The following is an 8,900-nucleotide window of genomic DNA, read 5'->3' as shown; positions in this document are numbered from 1 at the left end:
TCCCCAATAGAGGTAAGGATTGGTTGCCTCCTCTAGCAGAGTAATCCCAAGCAGTTCGGGTTAGATGGAGGTCATCCCCAGCAAAGGTTGTCTTCCCCAGCAGGGTGGAAATGGATGTGGTATCAAAATCTTCAGCAGAGTTCCTGAAGCTCCTCGGTGTTGTCTCTGGAGGAGACGTATTTTTATGCATCCATCATTTAGACAAGCATAGCATATTGCATCATTAGTGCATAGCATTTCCATGATCATGGGGCATTGTGTAAAAAAAAAAAAAAACTCATGCATCAACATTGCAAATTTACCCATTAGCCCCAGGCCGTGGTGACCAGCCAAGATTGGGTTGTTGGAAAGAGTTTAGCATCGCGCCATTGGATCGGCTTCAGAGTCGGGTTCCTCCGCGTGGTTGGGAGGTTGGTGTTTTCTCAACAAGTGACTCTGCAAGTGAATGGGTATCCCCAGCGTTGTTACTCCTCGATTGGTAGCATCTTGCAAGCCTGGATTAATTCCCCTAGCAGGTGTGGGTGTGTCTGATCTCTCCATGTAGAGTCTACCCCTTAAGCAGAAAAGTGTCTACCATTTCCTTCTGCGCTCCCCACTGAGTTAGATCCTCGTGGATGACGGTTGTTTCCGTTCCCTCCCTAACGGGATGGGTTTCCCCTATAGAGTTCTTTCCTCATTAGGATGAGTCCTGATTCAATCTGTCTTTTTGGATCGATCCTGAATTGGCTTCCCGTTGACTGTTTCTTGTACTTCCCTGGGGCATGAATGAATAGTGGCTCACTAACCGGTACTCATTCATCTTACCCTCAGCGGAATTTGTTGGCTTCTACCTACAAACCGGTAGTTGTAAGTCCTATCTTTGTGGTTTTCTACCTACTAGCTGGTAGTTGTAAAATCCCACGTTCTCTCCTTGTTGTAGAGTTAACCCTTTGTTCTCATCATGATTGATGACGGTTACTTTTCCGTGGTTTTCTGCCTACAAACCGGTAGATGTAATCCCCTCTTTGCAGTTATCAGTACCCAGTTTGCGGTATTGATATTCTTTTCCCCTCTGGATACTTGCCTTGATCAAGCAGTATTGTCCCCAGTGGGTCTTCCCCTTCCCTTTGGGTATTTTCTCCGAGTTAGCAGCTTTATCCCTTTTGATTGGTCATCTTTGCATACCTAGTCCTGGTACCCCGATGCCTTTCTTTTCGGTCGTTTATCCATCTAACAACCTACAACCCGGTTATGGATAATCTTCCATGCGAGTATATTATCTACGTTCCGACGGCTATAGATAATATGTCTCATGCGCTCTCTGGTCAGTCTTTTGATTGTTTTCTCCAGTAGAGTAAGATTCGTATTCCTTGCGGAATCGAATAACCATCCTTTAACAAGTTTGCTTTCGCTCTCTTCAGGATGATGTCGGTCGTTTACCCATTTAACAACCAATCCGGTTATGGATAATCTTCCATGCGAGTCTATTATCTACGTTTTGACGGCTATAGATAATCTGTCTCACGCGCTCTTGGGTCGAAGTCGTCCTCCCCAGTCGAGTAAGATTCGTATTCCTTGTGGAATTGAATGTCCATCCTCTAACAAGACTGCTTTTCTAGCCCTCTTCAGGATGTTGAGTGTTTTTGAACACAAACCAATTCACGCTTTGGTCGGTCACCCGTTCTACCTACAACCCGGTATCCTTGGTGTTCCTTCCTGTTTGCTCGCTTTCGTGACCTTGATCCCCAGTGAGATCCCCTGCAAGTGTGTAGCCTTGCCCTGCCATCTTGTAGATGTCAGTATCCTGTCAGCACCCGCGTGTGTTGCTTCTTTGGTGTCGGTAAACACCATCTTTCGGTGATTTCCAGTCATGCGTAGTGTCTGGTCTTCTTTGGTGTCGGTAAACACCATCTTTCGGTGATTTCCAGTCATGCGTAGTGTCTGGTATTCTTTGGTGTCTGTAAACATCATCTTTCGATGTTCGTAACGTCGTCCCTTCCCTAGTGAAGTTTACTCCTCTCCGTTGGTGTCGATAAACGTCGAGTTTTTCCTATGCGTCCGTTGGCGTATAGTTGATATCTTTCCCCACAGGGTCGTCCCCAGAAGATTTCCTCCTCTCCGTTGGTGTCGATAAACGTCGAGTTTTTCCTGTACGTCCGATGATGTATGGTTGCTTATTCCCCGTAGATCATTTGGTAATACCAGATGATTCCCCTCAGAATATTCCTCCTCTCCGTTGGTGTCGATAAACGTCGAGTTTTTCCTAGTCGTCCGATGACGTCTAGTTGTACCCTTCCCCAAGTGGATCTACCTCCCCGTTGGTTTCGATAAACGTTGTGTTTTTCTCATTCGTCCGATGACGTTTGATTGTGTACCCTATTCCCATTCATTCATTAATGTCTGGTTGATTCCCAACCAGAATTCCCAGTAGACGTCCTATTCGGTTTCCGGTTGTGGTGCCTTTCCCTCGTGAAGTGGCTTTCTCCTTCTCCCTTTCGTCCGATGACGTCTGGTCGAGTCTCCCTTTCGTCCGTTGGTGTCTGGTTGAGTTTTCTCCTTCTCCGTTGGTGTCGATAAACGTCGAGTTTCTCCCTTTCGTCCTATGACGTCTGGTCGAGTCTCCCTTTCATCCTATGATGTCTGGTTGAGTTTCCTCCTTCTCCGTTGGTGTCGATAAACGTCGAGCTTCTCCCTTTCGTCCTATGACGTCTGGTCGAGTCTTCCAGTCATTCATTAATGATTGGTTACCTCTCCGTTGGTCTTGGTAAACGTTGAGTTTTTCCCATTTCGTCCGCTGACGTATGGTTGTATCCTCTCCTGGTCGTCCCAGTAGAGTTGATTTACCTCTCCGTTGGTCTCGATAAACGTCGAGCTTCTCCCTTTCGTCCGATGACGTCTGGTCGAGTCTCCCTTTCGTCCGTTGACGTCTGGTTGAGTTTTCTCCTTCTCCGTTGGTGTCGATAAACGTCGAGCTTCTCCCTTTCGTCCGATGACGTCTGGTCGAGTCTTCCCATTCATCCTATGATGTCTGGTTACCTCTCCGTTGGTCTTGGTAAACGCTGAGTTTTTCCCTATTCGTCCTATGACGTCTAGTTGTACCTGTCCCCATGTGGATTTACCTCTCCGTTGGTCTTGGTAAACGCTGAGTTTTTCCCTATTCGTCCTATGACGTCTAGTTGTACCTGTCCCCATGTGGATTTACCTCTCCGTTGGTCTTGGTAAACGTCGAGTTTTTCCTAGTTGTCCGTTGGCATCTAGTTGAAGATTTCTGATCCCATTCATCGTGTGTCGATGTCTGGATGTGGTTGTACCTCTGAAGCAGAAAAACAACAAAGAAAAATTCCTAGCAGTGTGCAAATTTCTACGGTTCTTGGTATTCAATCCCTGTTTACCCTGAAAGTCTGACAGCCGTTGCTCTCATCCGTTCGGGTTCCCAGTTGATTGAATAGGGGCAGCTGTAGCACCTCAAATTTGCACCCTACCATTTTGTACATTCATTTCATTTCTAGGTTAGTAACATTTGCATATCATCATAAGCATGCATTTCATCTACATAAGCAAGGTTCAACACAAGATGGCAGTGACTTGAATTCAGAGCTTTATGCTTATACTTAGTGGAAACTGGGATCTCTCAGCAAGCTTGGGGTGGCCCCAATCAAACCCTAGCGTGGAGATGCTTGGGCATTATGCTTAAATCTGATGTCAATGGTGGTTTCTTGAAGGATCAAGACCTTGATTTAAAGGTCCTCACTTGGTCGTGGCTCCATAAATCCTAATCGGGTCAAGCTCCTTTTATGTGGCCTCCTAACCCTAGTTTCGGCTGGCACATCATCATTCAGGATGCTTAATCTCCTTGTTTGGTTAAATGGCATTCAACAACTTCTTGTTCCTAGTTCATTCAGGTGAAGAAATTCCATTCATTACATGATCATGACGGGTCCGTTACATGAAAGAATGCAAAGAGAGGTGTGTTAACCAATAGTTGACTTTTTGACCAACGGTTGACTTTTTGGTCAACTTTGACCAAAGTCAACCCAAACCCTTAAGTCATGACCTATGCACATTCAAGCCTTGTCATTCACTCAAGTTTTGATTCCTGTGATTCATCTGAGAAGAGTTCATTGGCCATGTCATGTAAGGCATTCCATATCATGTTTAATTAATCCACTACAAAGTCAAGTTTTGATTCATGATAATTACAAGTATCCATTCATGTTCAAGAATTAATTTCAAGTGTCAAGATCAAGTCAAAATCTCACATTCATTCACAATCATTTACAATTTATCACAAATGTCCAAGCATTAGGGAAAATACAAAAAAATAAGCTTTAACCGATTGTTGACTTTGGTCAACGGTCGACTTTTTGGTCAACTTTGACCAAAGTCAACTCATCCATTTTTAACCATCTCAGGCCTAATCTAGCTCTTTTCCCGTGATTTATCATCCAAGAGTCGTTTTTTGATGGGTTTGACTTTGTATCTTCATGTCCAAGTAACTTGTCTCATTTTCAACTTCATGTGTACCTTGCCATGACTTGGTCTTTTGATTTTTCCAACCATGATGCTGCACTGCTAACAGGATCTTGCGTTCACCACAACTAAGCCTCACAGTCACATGATTTGATACTACACTTACATCTGCCATTTGAATGAAAGAATGCTCATGAGTTTGGTCTAAGACTCACTGATAACCATCCTGCCGTCATTCTGCGTCAGCCTGCAAGGAAACTGGCCGGCACACGGTCAAGTAGGAATAGGTCATTCGATTGCATCCGTCACCTTTGCTCCCTGAGTCTCTAGCAAAACAGAATACTAATTTTGGACTATGTGAAGGTTCTGCTTAGCTCAAGAAGAAAAGACTGTGTGGAAAAGGCTACATACAATGCTTTGAAGCAAACCTGCAACAACTTGAAACAGCAACACTGTCAGAGTAAGTGCAGTAGAAGCTAAGCGGTGGCTATGGATGTGTTACCCAGGACGTCAAGGATATCCACGATCTCTCAATCACTTTCAGGATGCCGACTCGCTTCTACAACGCCTCCAGCATTATCATCTATGAGGTCAAATATATCCATGGTAAGATTAGGCAACAGTGATAAGCATTCCCGCTGTTGTTACAACTGAGCAAAACAAGCCACATTCAGAGAGAAAATGCTGAATCACCAAAATCGAAATGCAGAGATCATACTTACAATGCATTTATGTTAAGGGCTGGTGGTGCTAGTTTGAGAGTTGTTATTGGATCTTCAGAACATGGATTCAATACTGTTTGTATTACTAAGCTTTTCCCAACCTATTCACGCACTGTTGCAGCTCAAGGTGGCATTAATGCGGCATCGGGAAATATGACTGAAGATGATTGGAGGTGGCACATGTATGACACTGTCAAAGGAAGTGATTGACTCGGAGGTCAGGATGCCATCATATATATGTGTATGGAAGCTGCCACGGTCCAACAAAGTGAGAGTTGTACGAGCGGCATGAGCGTGTCGCATCCTGCAATTTCCACGATCCAGCACAGCAGGTTATTTTTGGACAAACTCTGCATAAACAGTCAAATCCTGTTAGAAACCTGCGGTTCAGAGCATCATTAAGGGAACCACCAAGTATGAATAGAAACTTGCAGCAAGGCCATCTCAACCCGAATGCAACCGGCAATGAGGCTTCAAAGCCTAACCTTTGTAATCCTTGGCTTGACCGCTGTATTGCAAAGCGGACGATGTGCAATACCAATTCCATGACAGCATGTGTCCTGTGAAATTCAAATCAACAATCATCCAAATGACAGTCCAATTCAAATCAGTGATTATTCAAGCAACAAACCAGTTCTTGAATATAAGCTAGTTTGGTTCAATACGGATATCCACAGTTAGATCAAAGATTGAAGGAAAATGCAATTAGAAAATGGGGACTTGTGGTAAATCTCACGTGAACTTAATTCATGATTTAAGACTCACCTTCACTTAATGCCAGCTGGATGGTGCAGATTGAATCATTTCAGATTTAATTCTCCAATTTGCCCCTTAGATCCTGCTATATAAGCTGCAATCATTGCCAATCATTGGTTTTCAGAAAATTTTCCCTCTCATTCCAAAATCGTTTTTGCCTTCAATCCTTCAACCTCTAACAAACTTTTCCAGATTCTTCTTCAACCTGTAACTAACCTTCAACCATGCTCATCATCACGATCCAGATTCTTCTTCTTCCTCCATCACCTAATCTTCTTCAACATCAACCTTCACCTTCCAATCCACACCTTCACTAAACTCCGAACTCCATGGCCAAATCTTCAACCACCACGGATCCGTTACCGTAATCTCCATCTTCACAAATCACCAAACCTTCCCTCAACTCTGAACCATTCGAACCTCACCAATCTTCACTCACCATTTTTAACTACACGCAACCTTCCAAGAATGAAACAGAAAGAGAGATTGAAGAAGTAGCAAAAACCAAAAACCACAACTCCATAGCCAAAAGAGTTTCACAGAATTCAGAAAAACAAACTAAGAACGAGAAGAAGAAGAAGGATCATCGGAGCTTACGATTCGGCCGGACTTCGGATCGGATACAGATTCGTTCGAGATCTCGCGGAAATTACTCTGGATTCTTCATTGATTCATTCTCTTCATCAACCACAACCAATCTCCGTTCACCGAACCACCGTAACCGTAACCAATCTCCATCACCTATTCAATTCTTGAACCTCAACACTTCACCATCAACAAGCAACAACTCACCAGAATTGCTCCAAGAAAGAGACGAAGGAGAAGATTTTTCCCTTCATTCGAAAAAGCACCGTGCAATCGCTTCCCTCCCACCTTCAGTACACGCTCATTTCCAATTGCTGTGAGAGCTTCATCACTCGAAGCTCTACACGGCCGAGCTAAGCCACCTCCACCGCCGGAAGCTTCGAAGCTCGAAGAACGTCACCGCTCACATGCTTTCAATTCACTCCAACAGTGCGAGAAGATGAAGAGAGGCGTTTAGAAGCTGTGTTCGTGTTCGTCATCATCGTCGCCACCTTCGTCGTCATCTTCGCCAGGTAATTCTTAATCCTTATGCTTACGCTTCGATTCCTTTGCCATGACGATGTATGGAATTTTGGACGATGTTATTGGTTACCGTTGTGTAATCGATTGTGAGCTTTAAGAACAATCTCCATATGAGACTTGAGAACCTTTCAGCTTGTGAATAAGCGCGTCCGAATAAGCGCTTTTGTGTTTAGTTGCCTTTTTTTGTTATTTGGTTTCAATAGATACAGTGTATGTGATGGTTATGGACCAAGCAGCATGGCAAGGCTTTTCCTATCCGTACCCCCCCCCCCTCCGATTGGGCTTGTTGAATCCAAGGCCCATTCTGGAAAGTTTAGGTTTAGATTAGTATAAATGGATTAGGTTAGCTTAATTTTAGGATTAAGAGTTGATTAGAAATATTATTAGAAACTAATTTCAGAATTGTATCATTCCAATTATTTGCAATTAGATAATTAGAAATGGGGATTTTAGGATTAAGTACTTAGGATGTTAGGTAATTGGCTTTTTAGGATTTTAATAAGGCATTAAAATTTGGTTAGAATCTAATTAGAATATGTTAGATAATTTTAAAGAATGTTAAATCTAGCTTAGATTTTAATTGACTTTTAATTAGAATTTTGTAAATAGAAATGTAATTCAAAATTACTCCCTAACTGTGAAATGACCATTCTACCCCTAGGCTTAGAAATAATTCAATTTTGCATGCTCCCTTAATTTTAGGACATGTTAGTACTTGATTAAATGAGCTTCATGTGGAGTTTGAGCTTCTGTTTTGGATTTTTTTATCCTCTTTTGACCCTAGGCTTCGACCTAGTGGTTTGGACTCACTGTTTGGATTATGGATTTCAGGTTCAAAGGCATATTGCCATGATTGGAGTGCCTCATTCATTTAAGCCTGATTATTGGTTGATATTGGCTAACATTGTGTTGTTTTGTAGGCTTTGAGAACAAGTTCACTTGTGCTTGTGCCTTGCTCATTGTCTGATGATGCTTTGTCTGTCTGTTTAATATTGACTGTTGGTTGTTTGTCTATATAGTAACTGATTGTTTTAGATATTTTCACAGGTACCTAAGTGGCTTTGAGTTCATTTTGAACTTTGCTTTGCTAGCTTGTGGTTGTTTACCACTGAGGTATAATCTTCTGACTTCATGTAGTCTGGAAGACCTGGCCTGTTACTTGGCCAGGCACCTGTCTGAAGTCCCCCTTTCGGGGCAATGCTTGTGACTGTTTATATTTTGTCCCCAAGCAGGTAAAGACCTTTTGATAAGGCAATTGGTAGAAGGTAGGGATATGCAACCTATCCCCCACTATTCTGTGTGTCGTCCCTCTGCTCACACGGCTGTGTGTTGATGCATTGGGACACAAACCCAAGATCTTGTACATTGTACAGTCGAGTCAGAGTCTTGAGCGTAGAAGGGTCCCCTCATTCTGGACCCACGCTCCTTTGTCTGATGCTCTCTCTGACCAGAGATAGAAGCAATGAGGCACACCCCTCATCACCCTTCATCAGCTTCACCTTAGCCCCTCAATGGCAAGGTTAAGAGCTAACCTGACCCCGATACAGAGGCTTGTTTGTCGAGGTTGATATGACCCCTCGACTAAAGCCTAGCCCTGATGTTTGAGCCCCTTGTTGGTGTGTTTACTTCATGCTGTATATGTTTGTGTGGTGTGATTGTATCCCCTAGGTTTGCTAGACTCCGCGTAGTCTCGTTTGCATGTCAATTAAGGTAGCACGGTTCCTTCGTATAGGACTTCCTTTCTTGCTTGAGCTTTCCTAAAACACAAACAAATATTATCCCCTCTTAAGGATACGTCAACTCCTTCTACTACAGGTGAGTAAGTCTCCAAAGGTCGAGCATCCGGTAGATTGCGTAGTGATGTTA

At 43.3% G+C, this 8,900-nt stretch overlaps 1 long non-coding RNA gene across 2 annotated transcripts; it reads right to left on the bottom strand.

Moving 5' to 3' along the window:
• Positions 1 to 4,293: 4,293 nt before the first annotated feature.
• LOC127125972 (uncharacterized) lies at positions 4,294 to 6,086 on the bottom strand. 2 transcript variants are annotated; one of them, XR_007804854.1, is made up of 3 exons: positions 5,937 to 6,086; positions 5,621 to 5,731; positions 4,294 to 5,521 (listed from the first exon to the last, which is right to left on the bottom strand). It is a non-coding gene; the product is annotated as an uncharacterized LOC127125972 (long non-coding RNA). The 2 variants fall into 2 exon arrangements; XR_007804853.1 differs by having other exon boundaries at positions 4,295 to 5,521; positions 5,657 to 5,731.
• Positions 6,087 to 8,900: the final 2,814 nt, after the last annotated feature.

The sequence above is a fragment of the Lathyrus oleraceus genome, chromosome 3 (assembly GCF_024323335.1).
Source record: "Lathyrus oleraceus cultivar Zhongwan6 chromosome 3, CAAS_Psat_ZW6_1.0, whole genome shotgun sequence".
Taxonomy (NCBI): domain Eukaryota; kingdom Viridiplantae; phylum Streptophyta; class Magnoliopsida; order Fabales; family Fabaceae; genus Lathyrus; species Lathyrus oleraceus.
This window is presented reverse-complemented; position numbering and strand designations above follow the sequence as displayed.